The sequence below is a fragment of the Leopardus geoffroyi genome, chromosome C2 (genome assembly GCF_018350155.1).
Source record: "Leopardus geoffroyi isolate Oge1 chromosome C2, O.geoffroyi_Oge1_pat1.0, whole genome shotgun sequence".
NCBI lineage: Eukaryota > Metazoa > Chordata > Mammalia > Carnivora > Felidae > Leopardus > Leopardus geoffroyi.
The window spans coordinates 89,426,144-89,440,093 of record NC_059333.1 but is presented as its reverse complement, the minus strand read 5'-3'; the positions used below and the strand labels follow the sequence as shown (position 1 = coordinate 89,440,093).

The window sequence follows — 13,950 nt, the reverse complement described above, 5'->3', positions numbered from 1 at the left end:
AGTGGCTGATTCAGAAGGGGCAGGTGATCCTTAGCTTACTACACAATGTACAAAGAAGACATCACATGTATTAATCAACTGAAAATAATCTCTCATAACATGCCATTAAAAAAAAACAAAAACAAATGAAACACCAAGGAAGAAGAGAACTTTGTGTTCAAAGCAGAAGATATTGTACAAGTCATAGATTGCTAAATTTATGCAGTAGCCATTTTAAAAAATTATCTAAATGTCACAACACAAACACTATGTCACAGCAGAAAATAATCTTTTCCCCATGCAAAGCGTGGCATCATCTCTAAAGTTCCCTGCTATTAGAGGCACTTGCCAATGTTGTGGGCCAATTAAAAACTTTGGGCATATTGATCGTAACGCTATAATTTTTTGTTTGTTTTTATTTGCTTTAGTTATAATAAAGCAGAATTAAGTGACAGTTGTGCCAATACAGGCAGATTAATCAATAGCTGTGTGCTCATTAGCTCCGGTTAGGAAGCTTCTAGCAACGGTGACTGCTGTCTCTCCGACTTCTATTCCACCCCTTCTTTCTGTTGTGGAGCAAACCTCTGATTATACATGATGCTATGCATCGCAAAAGAAGCGTGGTACTATTTAAATATTATAAATAATATATAAATTAAAATTTTTAAATATTCATTTTTGAGAGATGGAGAGTGAGCGGGGGAGGGGCAGAGAGAGAGGGAGACACAGAATCTGAAGCAGGCTTCAGGCTCTGAGCTGTCAGCACAGAGCCCAACGCGGGGCTTGAACCCACGAACCGTGAAATCTGAGGCGAAGTCGGACACTCAACTGACTGAGCCACCCAGGTGCCCCAATAATAAATAATACTATTTGTGCCTTATAGAATATGTGTAGTTTCAAAGATAAGTATTCTTGAAGTATAAAACAGCACTACAGTTTTGCTACAGCAGAGTGAGAGGGGAAACGTAAGTTTGATGTACGATGCCAGATGCCAAGGGGCAAAATTCCAAGCTCTCTTATAATCCAATTGACACATACAATATTTATTACAGAGCAGTGGGAGTTCATTATTTCATCAATAGGCTGAGAGATAGGAAGATTTGTTTTTCTTTTTGGGTGAACGACTGGTTTACAATAACAGAATTCTGTATCAGGTGTGGATCAACCCTTTCTTTTTATAATTCCAGTTAGTGAAATAAACAAGGTGCCAGAACAAGGTGATGAACAGTGTGGCATGAGCATGCCCTTTAAATGGCTTCCAACAGTGGTTTAGCTAGTTGAGACTATAACGCAAACATTAAAAAGGCTACCTTTGTCAGATTTCTTGTTCTTACGTGGCCAGAATTTACAGCAATGGGAAAGGAAAATTAGGGCAGCTAAAAGGGGTGGTCTATTGCTTTTTTTTTTAAGTAGTTCTTTTTAAGCTTATTTATTTATTTTGAGAGAGAGAGAGAGAGAGAGAGCAAGTGCAAACAGGGGAGGAGCAGAGAAAAGGAGAGAGAGAATCCCAAGCAGCCTCTGCACGGTCAGCACAGAACCCGATGCAGAGCCTGAACCCACAAACCGTGAGATTGTGACCCGAGCTGAAGTCAAGAACCAAATGCTAAACTGACTGAGCCATCCAGGCACCCCTTTTCAGAGTAGTTTTTAACACTTTTTTCCATATTACCTGAATAATTTGTACTTGACTAGCTGCAACCTTGCCTCCTCCAACGGAAGTAATGTGTACAAATTCAGTGATGCTCTTGTACCTTCAGGATCTCCCAGTAAGCAGGGGTGGTATTTGAAATATCTAACTAGTAGGATAGAGATTCTGACCAATTGGATTGGACCCTGGCTGGGATGCTTTGTCTGCAGACTGAATGTAAGACCTGCCAGATGGCTTCTGTTGAGATAATTTGGGATTTGTGGGGGACTATCCACGGCTAATGGTTTGGAGTATTCATCTCTGGGCCCTCCCACTTTGTGGGAGATGTTTAGATAATTCAGATCTGTGGATTACTCCAAGGTTGCATATCCATTCCTGTATATGTTTTTGTTGTGGGTTTAAAAAGCATAGGCAGCATGGCATGTTGGTAAGAGTTTTGGATTAAATGACCAAAAAAAAATCTGTATTAATGTAATGTCCCAACTCTGCTACTTAACCAACTGCATGAATACAGATAATACACACGATCTCATGCTTACCTATAGAATGAGGGTACTGGACGAAAACTCCCATCTGTTCCATAGTTCATTTAGACTTAACACTCATGCCTGCTCACAGACCATTAATACAAAAAACAAAACAAAACAAAACAAAACAAAACAAAACAAAACAAAACAAAAAAAAACCTTGCAGCTTTCTAAATTGTGGAAGCGCATAGTCTCCTCTCAGTGGAAATTTGCAACTGTTATGCAGCTTCACCCCAGAGATGTGACTTTCTCCTACCTTCATGAGGTCCATATTTTTGGTAGTTGAGTACTATGAAGTGAAAAAATGCTGTCGATGCAGGTACTTAGTCTTCTATTCTGTCTTACAGTCTTCAATATCATGTCACATGAAATTGGCATGGTTTCTTAAATGGAAAACATTGCATACCTGGGCTCCAGTCTATACCTCCGAAGGAGAAATGTCACCCCTGCAGGAAGTTTGGAAGCCACTATGGTGGAGCGAGTTATCTGCTTTATGTGCTGCCAGTCTCACTCTGCAGATTGTAAAAGAGGAATAAGTAGACTAATTTTGTCACTTTCCATGCATCTCTTTCATTACTACAAGGAGGGGTGAGCAAAGACTTCCATTAATGCCTCTGGCTCAGCTGCCGTGCTGGCCATCAATAATCCTCTACCCTGCTCCTTCCTGCCACTGCATTTTATTGAGGGTTAAAAATGTCTATTTCCTAAAAATTGTGGCAAGAAGGAAGCATTGTTCCCGCCTTCCTCACATGTGGGTAGGTAGACAGGGTTTGCTTGCCAAATCCAAATCTTTGTGTGGGGTAAATTACTCCTTACGCTGATCATAAAATAAGCATCTGACATTTCCTGCAAATGCTCTATTTCTTCCTACAGAATTAACCTGCCAAAAACATTGTGTTTACAATCTAAATATTTGGATTATAAGCCAAAAGGGTGGGGGAGTCTGTCGTCCTCCATATTTTGCACCGTGATGTGTCCAATAAATGTTAATTATGATAATAATAAATAATCAAAAAATAACATGTTGAGGGGGGAAGTGTGAGGAGTCAGGAACGGTAAATTGCATTAGTTATGAGAATTGTTAACAGGGAAAAATATGAAAAGATGCTGCCTCACTGCCCATCCTGCTGCAGACATTTTCCTAATTTTAGGATCTAGAGACACATGGGAATGTTGTGCAAACTGACTCAAGGGCTCAGGCTGGAATGACAGTCAGAAGGTGTGATGTTTCCTAACGGGCGTTGTGTTTGGTCCAGGGGCAGGTTGAAATCTCAGAGCACCATCCCTGGAATCGGAAGACTTGTGTTCAGATCTGAGCTCCAATAATTCCAAGTGACTTTTCCAAGCCCCTGTCCCTATCTCACCACAGGGCTAGTGAAGGTCTTGTCAGGGCTTTTCTGAGTGTTCGATGAGATCGTGCACGAAAGCACTGGTGCACACTGGACACAGTAAATACTCAAGAAGTGTCACTGTGATGGTGATGATCCCTGGAATCTCCTTCCTTTAATTGGCGGCTGCCCTGGGCCCGACCCAATGCTCAGGACACAATGCCCTGGGCATGCCTTCTGTCGCGCTTTCCCTCCTGCAGAGGGATGCCTGCTTCTGGCCTGGACCATATGTCTCTTTTTTGGAGATAGCATCAGTTTCAAATATTCTGACCTGTTGTCTCCACAAATCAGTAAAATAACTGAGACATTGCAGTAACTGATAAATAGTAACTGGATGTCTTTGAGCAGTAATACAATAAAAATAGATACGTCGCAGAAATTGAGTCACTGGCTGAAGGAATTCAGGGATTGATGAAGACACGTGTGCATGCTAGCCCATATTCAGTTCACTTATGTGTATGTATATGCTGTTTCTTCGTTGTAAAGTTGGAGAATTTCATGCTTCTAAAATCCTGTCGGTTGGGGCTGATGCAAAGGTGACAGAGTGCCATGGTGGGAGGAGAAGGACACGGTGAATTTCCCAAGTACTACTGAAAGTAGTTAGGCCATTTAAAATGAATTCAAAAGTGTGTCAGAGGGTCAGAAGTATTTCCTTTAAAATTTCTATTTTATTTTCACATTAAAATAAATAACGGATGGCCAAAATTCAGTTGGATAAGACATTTTGTAAGAAATCATAAAATCATATCAGATTTAATTTCAGAAACTGTGTCTAGAGTTTTGACTTGAAATTATGGTTAACGTAATTGTTATATGATAATCAAAATTCCTGGAGCAGAAGACTTTGTCAATACCGAAGACATCCAAAGGAAGGTGCAATATATTTATTTCTGAAATGATGGCCACAGAGCATACGTGAGTCATGTTCAAAAGAAGGATAATGGAGCTGCATTCACAAGCCTGTGACTAATTGCAAAAAGCCTTGGAAAGCTGCTTAAAATTCTTTGCTTTGTTGATAGTGGTTTTTTTTTTTTTCATTTAAAAATTATCCCATTTGCAAAACTGTCCCAGGGCACATGCTCAAATTGTAATTGTTATTATTTTAAATGATTATCTATTTTGAGAGACAGAGTGTGTGTAAGTGAGTGGGGGAGGGGCGGGGGAGAGGGAGAGAGAGAATCCCAAGTAGGCTGCATGCTCAGTGCAGAGCCTGACATGGGGTTTGATCCCATGACCATGGGATCATGACCTTAGCCAAAATCAAGAGTTGGACGTTTGACTGAGCCACCCAGGTGCTCCTCAAATTATTTAATACATCATTTACATGGCAAATGACCTAGAGTAGCAACTAAATAATATTACGAGCAAATCCTCACCGTAGTATCAACCCACTGCACAAGATTAACTAGAATAAACAGAAGATGCTGAACCTGGGGATCTCCTTCTTGGCTTTGTGTTCATACATGGTGATAAAGGTCAGGTATACTCAGGATTTTGAATTATGACACCCCTCTCAGGGTGGAGATAGAAATTTCACTAATAATGATTGAAAGTAATGATCTTCGGGGGCGCCCGGGTGTCTCGGCTGGTTAAGCATCGACTTCAGCTCAGGCCATGATATCACAGCTTGTGAGTTTGAGCCCTGTGTCAGGCTCTGTGCTGATAGCTCAGAGCTTGGAGCCTGTTTCAGATTCTTTGTCTCCCTCTGTCTCTGCCTCTCCCTTGCTTGCACTCTGTCTCTCCCTCTGTCAAAAATAAATTAAAACAACATACAAAAAAAAAAAAAAAAAGAGTAACCATTTTCAGTAGTAACAGAAGGGACTGGCTGGTCTATACATATGTGGTTGTGATTTGGAATCCTATGAAGGTAGCCAGAGTGCTTTCTTTGGGTGTGTTCACAGTGTAGGACCATGGCATCTGGTAGCTTAACCCACGCTGCCTGCATTTCATCATCCGAAGAACTGATGTGTTGATAGGATTGTGGCAGGCAGAGGACTGAGAAGGGGGAGACAGGGCTGGTTGCAATGTGAGCATTTGGGGTGTGGACCGCATTAGACTGTGGCTGTGTGCAGAACCAACAGGTAAGATACTCTGACTAGTTCCCCTTGTTGTGATTTCATGTTTAAAAATTTTTTTTAAACATTTATTCATTTTTGAGAGACAGAGAGAGACAGTGCATGAGTGGGGAAGGGGCAGAGAGAGGGAGACACAGAATCCGAAGTAGGCTCCAGGCTCTGAGCTGTCAGCACAGAGCCCGATGTGGGGCTCGAACTCACAAACTGTGAGATCATGACCTGAGCCGAAGTCAGACGCTTAACGGACACTTAACCCAGGCGCCCCATGTGATTTCATGTTTGACAAGCACTTCCTGACTATAAAAAAGTTGCCTATTTAGGTTTTCAAACAGGAGAATCTGTACCAACAACCAATATTTGGCATGTCTAATTGTCTTGGCAGTTATAGTTCTCAATGTAAACTCATTAACTGCCTAGGTGAGGGGGGAGAATGAAGTGACTTATTCTGTGCCAAGGAGAAGCAGAGTGAAAAACAGGCTTTAGAGGGCTTTGGAATCCCAGGCTTGTTCTATCATGGACCCATATGTACTCCCATTGGCCTCTAGAAGCCTGACAAAGCATAGATACATCTTACATCGTCTGGCTTCTTGGTGTGCACTTATATAAGCATATGAGCTCGTGCATGTGTGCATGCTGGGAGAGAATCCCCCACCCCTTCTCTCCAGCAGTTGCCCCTTCTCTTCAGGTCTTTTGAAGCAGGCCTAGTCTCCATGGATGGAATACCATGCAAAAAGTGGCCTATTAAGCCAAGGAGTGGGTCATAGAGTCCAAAGCATGCTTCAAGCATCAATCACTGTGTTCACTTTATGCTGTGATCTAATTCCTGGAAGACCTGGCATCTTCCAGGGGGATTGATTGTAGATCCTAGTTATATTCTTTTATTTTTATTTATTTATTTTCTTAAAGGTTTTTATTTATTTATTTAGAGAGAGAGAGCGCACGAGTTGGGGATAGGTGAGAAAGAGAGAGGGGGAGAGAGAATTTCAAGCAGGTTCTGTGCTGTCAGCACAGAGCCCTATGTGGGCTCAAACTCACAAACTGTGAGTTAGTGACCTGAGCCGAAATCAAGAGGTAGATGTTTAACTGACTAAGCTACCTAGGCACCCCTAGTTATATTCTTTTAACACACTTACTTATGAGGACAAAATCTATTTTCTTACTGGAACAAAAAGCTGTAAACCGAATAAAACCATAGCCTCCATAGCCACTGCCATTTTACATCCCAGATCTACAGATTTTGGAGAGTTATTGAACCATAGGCTTTCTAGTTAGAAAGGACCTTTCTAGTTAAAAGGGACCCTTAAAAGGGGCACTCTACTTCAAATGAGAACAAAAAGAAATACATTTATATCACAACCCAGTTTATACACACATATACAGACACATGTACACACACATGTAACTGAAATAAAAACTTAATGTAGTAACAGTTTGCTTACCACATGGCGTGTGTGCGGATGTTTTCTAATCTATTTTATGAAAAATATTCCTGGCCACTAACCCTCTAAATTGGTTTTACAGTTGGTAATGGAGTATGTGTTTATGTGCGCGGGCGAGTGTGCGTGTGTGTGACTTTGCTGAGTTCAACCCTTATCCTCTGCTTGAGTCCCATCTCTTAATTCTTTTCTTCTCCCAATTGTAGGAGCAGTGACCTGATGGGAGTTACCTAGCTTATCTGTCATGGAACTGGGGTGTTATGATGATTCATGCGGGACAAACATTAAGGAAGGAAGGAAGGAAGGCATGAAAACAGAGAAATGGAGTCAGTGCCCAAGGACAGAAACCGGTGTGGTCGGCAGTCACGCAGCCTCGGGCAGAGCGAGGAAGAATGTTTTCAGCATCCTCAGAGGTCTTCGATGCTGTCAGTTTTCTGCGTGTCTTTGAGCTCCAATTCTCTCACCCTGGGCACAGCAAGGCCCTCTGAGGGAAACTAATGCTGCTGCCTAAATGTTATGGCTGAAATCATGGTGCGTGTTCACCCCCAGGGTCATATTATTTCTGATTTAATCATAATAATAATAGAAATAGCAGTGATAATAAAAATAATAATAATCTCCATGATTTATTGGGTGATTAGTATGTACTGGCACGTGATGTACTTTATCTTAGTCAATTTTTGCTCAGATCCTCTTAAGTAGGCCCTATTCACTCCATTTTACAAAGGAGGCGATGGACGCTTGCAGAGATTTGATGATTGGCCAATGTCACACCACTAGTACGTGGCAAAGCTAGGATTTGAACTTCCATCTGCACGATCCAGCGTGTCTGCTCAACCACAAGACGTTTGTTTTATGGAATTGGCCGGACGACTTTTAGATCTGAGGGAGTGCTTTCTCTAGGGAGTTGTATCTCCCTCTCTTTTCAAAATTCCTGTGTTTTCTGAAACCGATTTATATTATCTTGTTATTCCAGAGACCTGCAGAGAAGCCAGGCGAAAGATAGTAACCTTTCTCTTAAAAAAATGTTTTTTGAAGATAATAGGGAAAGTATAACAATGTCTAAATTGAAAGCACTCATATTTCTATTTGCATGCCACCTGGATACAAGCTAATGTTAATGGGCCCCAAATCCATGCATTGTAAGTGTGTTTGCACTTCTATTTTCAGAAGATATTATTTAAGAAAACTCTTAAGTAAATCAAAGTGTAAACAGAATCTAGCTTTCATATTGTAAAATGCAGAATGGGAAATAAAAACCTAATTGTGAAAGGCAGACATTTATTTACTTAGTACGACATTATAATCACTGTGATTTAGACCAGGGGCTTTACTTAAATGAGAACAAAACCTCGGGAATATAAGTCCAACTCTTTAATTTGCTAATTACACTTCCCAGTGATAGAATGAGGCTTATCATCTGTGTGGGTGGTGTTTTATTATGTTATTTTATTAATATGTGAAGAAGAGGCTATAAAAATGGTGCAGTGTTCCTACTTAATACACAGATATTTTAAGCCTGAAGTTAGTAATTATGAATAAAATTAAAATCCATTGCACATTAGTTATAGAAAATAATATACAAACTTAATTATATCTTCTAGGTAGCAGTTAATTCTATTCCATACTATTCATCATTAGAGAAATTAAGTATTTGACAAAGAGGTTAATTTGAAAAAGAAAGATAGATAGTAGAATTAGAGACCTTCAGAGCTGGGTGGAGTATCTTATAGGTACTATAGTTGTTTTATGAATAGGGGAATCTGGGTGGGGAGAGCTTGGGAAAATGACGCAGTGAGGCAGTGGAAAACCTCCTCGGAGAAACCAGTGTCTCCTTATGTCCAGGCTGGTGAACTCCTCCAGAACTGTTGTTCAACCGATCAATTATCTTGGGCAGACTCTGGATGCTTGAGCAAATGGGCCTCAATAGTAACAATCAAGAGACTGCAAAGCAAACTCACAAACTCACAAGTCCTTCATAATAGAGTCAGAAAAAAAGTACTTTCAGGGCGTCTGGGTGGCTCAGTAGCTTAAGCATCTCTCTCTGTCTTTCTGTCTCTCTCTTTTTTTTTTTTTTTTTTTTTTACTTAGGACTGTTGTATTTAAATTTTGGCATCAGTCATTAGATCAAGCACATTAGAAAAATTATGATCTGTGATTTTGTTTTTAATTATCTTAAGCCTTATCACATAATTTACAAATTTGTACTGATGATATATCTCCTCTACTTTAACCCTTCTAACGAGTTAGCAAAAGCACCATTACCAATCATACATATGGTAATTCCACAGTTGTATTTTTGAATAGCTGTTTAGAAGACAATCCTGAATTATAACTTAGTAAAGAAAAGAATTCACAAGCCAAATCTGTTGCTATAACTTATCACATTGAATTTTAAAAGCATCTGACCTTACAGATCATCTATAAAATGTGAGACGTGTTAATATTCTTTATTTAATATTATACATAAACCACACTAAAATGCCTTTCATTAAGCAAAAGGCAACATTTTAGATGCGGGGAATTTTAATTAAATTGGTGTAGTTAAGACTAAAAAGATAAAGTGGACATTGCCGGCTTATCTTCAGCCCTTGCCTTTAACAGGCTAACAAACACAACTTGAAACACAGCTGAGTCTTGCTGTTCTGATACAGTGAAGGGATTTCCTCAGTATTTAAATATATTAATATAACCAGTTATATAAATCTAAATATAAAACCGATCTCCTGTAAGTTTAGAGATGGCATTTACCATCTCTGTGAAAAGCTCAACATCTAATCAACTCCAATCATATTTTTCAAAGGGGAAAACAGTGACAGCACTTGCTAAACCAGAATTACTATCAAAGTTCAAAAAGCAAATCATATTCATTTAACCACAAGCCAATCTTATTTAAATCAGGACTGTCCAAAAGAAATATTCTCTCAGCCATTCATGATCTGAATTCTGGTGTCTGAGATCAATTTAGATATGGTACACATAAAAAAAGTTATGGGACATTTTTGTTTTGTAATAAATAAGGCAACGGCCAACTATTGCTCCTTAGTAGCTTTTTTGAGGTAAGCTATCAAGCCTGCTCTTTCCCCTGCCTTTTAACGCCAGCGAAGATCATTTTTGTTCCAGGGATGTACTTCTTGGGATTCTCCAAATACTCCATCAGTGTCTCCTCTCCCCAGGTGATGCCATTGTTCTTGTTGGCATCCGTGTAAGAAAATCCAGGGGCTTGACCTGTCTTTCACCCAAATAAACCATGGAGATTTGGCCCAGTCTTATGCTTGCCTCCCTTTCCCACAGTATGGCACTGGGCACACTTCTGAACAAAAATCTCCTTGCCCTTCTCAACATCACCCATTTTTAAATCGCTCTTTGGTTGCACGTGAAGCGAAGGTGCCTGCTCCCAAGCCGGACGTCCAGCTCTTTCAAGCGCCTGACTCTTGATTTTGGCTCAGGTTACGATCTCACGGTTCGTGGGATGGAGCCCCACTTGCACTGACAGCGTAGGGCCTGCTTGAGATTTTCTCTCTCCTTTGCTTTCTGCCCCTCCCCCACTCCTGCTTGCTCTGTCTCACAATAATAAACATTAAAAAAAGAAAAAAATTTTCATCAGTGTTTCAGTTTACATGTCCTCTGGCACTACACAAATATATTTAGGGAACCAAGAGGAGTTTCCTATGCAACACTCACAGTAATGCCTGTTAATCCCATGAATTAATGGTGAAAGGATCGCTGACTTCAGGACGGCTTGGCAATAAGCACCATTAAGCACCCAGACTCTTTGTAGTTATGCATACCAGCCTGGAGTAAAAATAAGGTTCTCTCCAGTTGATGACCTTTCCGTGAATAAACAGAATCTCTGACAGTGAGCCACGGCACATGGTTCTCGAGACACATGGGCCACTTGTTTTTGAAATAGAGTGACATGCTGAAAGCCTCAGGGAAAAATAGCACTTAAAACATAAAAACATAGCAATTCCTATTGAGCAATCCATCCCTATTCTTGTACGGGAGCCGGAACCATATGTGTTAATGGCCTACAACGTGCGCCTGGAGTCATGATAGATGAATATTGAATACAAGTACCTCTGAAAGAAATTAAAGATGAAAATACCAATCCAATCCTTGCCCGCCCTAGAAAGGCAACCCTTAAGCCCCCAATGACTTTTTTCTCTTTCCCATAAACACTTCTGAAAAATAGCAACTCTTTATTGAATAGCATTCACTGTGTACCAGGCACTGTGCCTTAAGTGACTTTTGCAAGAACCCTGTGAGAAAGCCCTTATTCCCTCCATTTTGCAGATGGGGGCTTGGAGAGGTTAAATAATCTGCTACAACGTTATGGAGCTGACATATAGACCCAGGTTGTGGAAAAACAAAGTCACTAAACAAATTAAAAGTAGCCTACATGCTATTATTACCCTTTTGAAATAATCAATCTTAACTGAGTTAGTGAGTATTTTCCCTGATATTAGATCACCAGCCTGGTTGGTAGCAGAAGAATTGATGGGCCCTAGAAACCTGATATTAATTCCAAACCCCTTCCTGAGATGAAAAATATTGAGAATCAGACAGCGACCTTTATTTAGCCATTTGAATGAATGTACTGTTATTTTATAATAAAATGTTTATGTGCTTTTTTATATCAGAAATGTGCTTAATTATTTGGTGGTTTTCTGACTCTGGGATGACATAGTGGCTCTTCAGCTGGTTAAGACTGATTATCTCTGGTTTATAACACCAGAGCTTAATTAATTTACATATTCCTTACGGGATTTGGAGAAGAAAATTCTTAAAAGTTAATGGGCTAGTTTTATATTTAGTCAATATATCTTTAGCACAACTCTGGGCAACAACATTTTATGTTATACAGCTTAGCGCAATAATGGTAGTGAAAGAGACGTTGTTGATGGCTTTAACCAAGGTTTACATTCTAGCTCAAAGCTCTTTCTATTTCTTTTTTTTTTGTTTTAATTTTTTAACATTTATTTTTGAGAGAGAGTGCGCATGAGTGAGTGTAAGTGGGGGAGGGGCAAGCCAGGGAGACACAGCATCTGAAGCAGGCTCCAGACTCTGAGATGTCAGCACAGAGTCCGATGTGGGGCTTGAACCCACGGACTGCGAGATCATGACCTGAGCTGAAGTCAGACACTTAACCGACTGAGCCACCCAGGTCCCCTCTTTCCATTGCTTTATGAGCCTGACCTTCACGAATGGAAGGAGTTTGGAGGCACTGACAAAGGAGAGGTGGAAGGTAGAGACTGGCAAAACAGGTGATTAGAATCTGACTGAAAAGTTGGGGTGTGGTCATTGTCCTGAGTTTCAAATGCCTGCTTTGCCACTTTTTGTAAAGCTATTTAACCTCAAACAACGAGTGCCGTCTATACCACAGCTTCCATACCTGTGAAGCGGGGAATCACAATACCTACTTATAAGGTTGTTGCAAAGACTAAATGTGCCCAAAGCAGGAGCTTGGTCAATGGTGGCAACTATTGAGAGATGCTGATGTACAAGATTTAGAAACTGGCTTCTCCAAAGTGAGGGCCTGCCCTGGCCTGCCACAGCTCTCTGAAGGTCGGAAGAGGCTGGCCAAGAGCCCACGATTGTTCTTAGGGTGCTCCCCTGCCCCCCTCTTTCCTGAGTTCATCGCTTGGGCTGCACTTACCAGGGTCACAAAGAAACATGATGTGACTTGTAAATCCCATGATTCAGGCACAGGTCTTTCCATTTTTCACATCAACTTGTATTACACTGGGCACACAGTGTCTGCGTCATAAATATGTATTGATCTTATTTAACTATAATGTGCAAAGTAGAACTTCTCTTCCCTGACTATGGGTTGGGGATGGTTACAGATAGGTGAGTTCTGCATAGTAGAGAATATAGCATATGGAAAGAGAACAAGGAATGAGTCTTCCCAAGAGCAAGCATGAGAAATAAGATATTCTTACAAACCTCATGCTGTTTTACCAAGAAAAAAGTGAACCCAGTAAACATCTTATTAACTCAACTAACACTAGTTTGAAACGTGTGGAGATTTGGTGTGAGTTGAACTGTATTGTAATTTGGTGACATTTAAGTCTCTCCCAGAGAACCAAGCATTTACCTGCATTTTTGAAGCAATTAATTTTCATATTAAAAATGGCTAATTGAACATCATTTTTACTTCTCTGTCTCTACTTAGCAACACTCAATTAAGCTAATTTGTGTTAGTGGATGCAGAAAGTTATAAACTTCTATAGCTAGATTCTTGAAAATCCTGAAAGTTTTATGTTCACATAGCTTGCAATTTCTCTGTCAAAAATGCACAGAACCTAAAATATATGTGTTTTTTAACATGCTGATGGGTAAAAACAAAGCTACATACACCTGCAAGGTAAAGACAACTGATTAGGTAGAGGCCAGGAATTTGATTTTTGAGCCTTTGTAAAGATTCTTTTGATAAACTTAATCGGAAATGCATTTTTTTTCTGATTAGCTGTAGTGATAGGTTTGTAGATAAACCGTAATGCAGATGCTTATTCGTACTTTAATAAAACCGCTTGGTATGTTATGATTGTCTTCTTGAGAATAGATTTCCTTACTATGAAATAGTGAGCACTTCCTGTTTTAGGTCAAATTGTAACTTCCTTGAAACAATCTATTAGAAACATTTTGGTTCTTCTAGGCAGAGGAAAAGAATGAATAATTAAACACACAGATATAGAAGGCAACTGGGAAAACAAAGGAAAAGAGTAAATAAGGAAGAACACTAGGGTCCCCTGTTTCTGAAATATAAGAAAATGACATTCTAGATTTGAGTGTGGTTTTGACTGAGCTCAATCAAAGATTGAGCATATTCTACTTAGCACGTAATCATTAGTTTTGGCTCTGCTGATCTCATTGCTACACGCAGGCCTGAGC

The 13,950-nt window shown here is 40.1% G+C and overlaps 1 pseudogene; it reads right to left on the bottom strand.

The window, feature by feature from the left end:
* Positions 1-9,201: 9,201 nt before the first annotated feature.
* Positions 9,202-10,548, bottom strand: LOC123611230 (annotated as a pseudogene).
* Positions 10,549-13,950: the final 3,402 nt, after the last annotated feature.